This window comes from Medicago sativa, chromosome 2, assembly GCF_051527215.1.
Source record: "Medicago sativa cultivar Bolivia chromosome 2, Bolivia_mono, whole genome shotgun sequence".
Lineage (NCBI taxonomy): Eukaryota > Viridiplantae > Streptophyta > Magnoliopsida > Fabales > Fabaceae > Medicago > Medicago sativa.
This window is the reverse complement of record NC_140750.1, coordinates 3,279,873-3,281,656: the sequence shown is the minus strand read 5'-3', so window position 1 is coordinate 3,281,656 and position 1,784 is coordinate 3,279,873.

Genomic DNA, 1,784 nt, shown 5'->3' with positions numbered 1-1,784 from the left:
TTGATTTTATGGTCCAAATGAAATGTATAAAAAGGTGACGCGACCTAAAACAATTTAACATATCTCATTGTCTATCAAACTAATAATTATAACTTTAAAATTCTTTTTGAAGTGTACACTCCACTTTGTTTTGGAGGAAGCTGGATCAGCTAAACAGCTGGAATGATGATGTCCAAATTTTGTCAGACCGGTTCCACCACCATAATAATTAAGTTTCAATTATGAAACATAAAGGATAGTAATAAAATTAAGGGTAGTGTTAACTTGTGTCCTTAGGGCACATGTTAAGAACTCCAAAAGAAGAAATATTTTATAAAATTTTGTGCATTGAATTCATTAAAAAGTCAAAGATTAAATGAAATGCACACATTCCAATATATTATTTCTATATTTGATTCCTTAACTTGTGCCTTAAGGGCACAAGTTAACATTTCCCTAAAATTAATGTCTTGCTAACGAATGTTTCAAAAAATTATTTTTTTGAAAAAATTAAATATTTCAATTTTTAATGCATTAATTGCACAAATTATCATACACTTATTTTGTACACTTGATAACTTTGAGTAGAAATTGGAAACAAATAATTCTCTAATTGGGACAAACTCTAACTTGTCAAATTTTAGTGCAAATGTTATTTATAATATGCAAGTTTTAGGACTTGTTTCTTCTGTGGTCCAACAAACTATGATTTTTTTGAGTGATTCCTGGGCTAACATGAGTTAGAAAGAAGAAACTGCTGATTTGACAAGAGACATTGGCCAACCATTTCAACTAGTGGTCCCAAGAAAGAAGAGCAAGAAGCAGCAGTCTGACGCGAGCAAAGGTTTCAAGGTGGACACTTCTAGCCATTCGCCTCGCTAGCTATTTAGCTGGGTCTCTTATCTCATTTTTTTTTCCTCTTTGTTTTTTCTTTTTCTGTTTTTGCTTTTAATTTTGTTGAGGGTTTTGGTTTTGTCCCCCCTCACTCTTTGTATTTCGTTCTTTTTATATATGATTAGGGTTCTGCAGTAGGAGACCCCTCTGCATTCCCTTTTTTTTTTTGCTTAAAAAAATTGCACAAATTATCATAAACACTTATGGTTCAAGACTCTTAAATAGTGTCCAATGACACTTGTTAGCATTTCTAATAAAAATAAAGATAGATTATACTCCCTTCGGTCCTATATATAAGATATTTTTTAAAAAAAATTGGTTTTATTTATAAGAAAATATCACAACTTTTAAAGTGTATTTAATGCTTAAAAGACTTTTCTACCCTTTATTTAATGTTTGTCTTTTTAATATTAGTGGGTGTATTCAATGTTTCACAATTTTTTATGAGGGCATATTTGTAAAAATATTCAAAATGTTACACTAAGTAATGAGTATATTAGTTTTGATGTTTTTTAATTTTTCTTCTTATAATAAGGACCGGTATTTACCATGATCCTAATAAAAGATATGGATCTTATTTCAAAAATAAATAAAAGATATGGATCTAATTAAACAATACTTATGGATTAAAGGAAAAGGAATTTAGTTTTCTTTAAGCAAATTATGAATTCATGTATTGTAAATAAATAAATAAAAAAAAAGAGTTTGAAATACCTTGGCTCAAGCTGCCTTAAATATATCTTACTCTAGTCAAATTAGTACCAAAACCAAAATTATAAATAAATAGAAAAAAAAAGTTTGAAATACCTAAATGCGATTTTCAGTTTCAAACTTTTTTTTTTTTTAGAAACCAAACTTTTTTCAACGAGCTAACACCTCATGAACCAGCAAAAATTATTTAAGTGAAATAC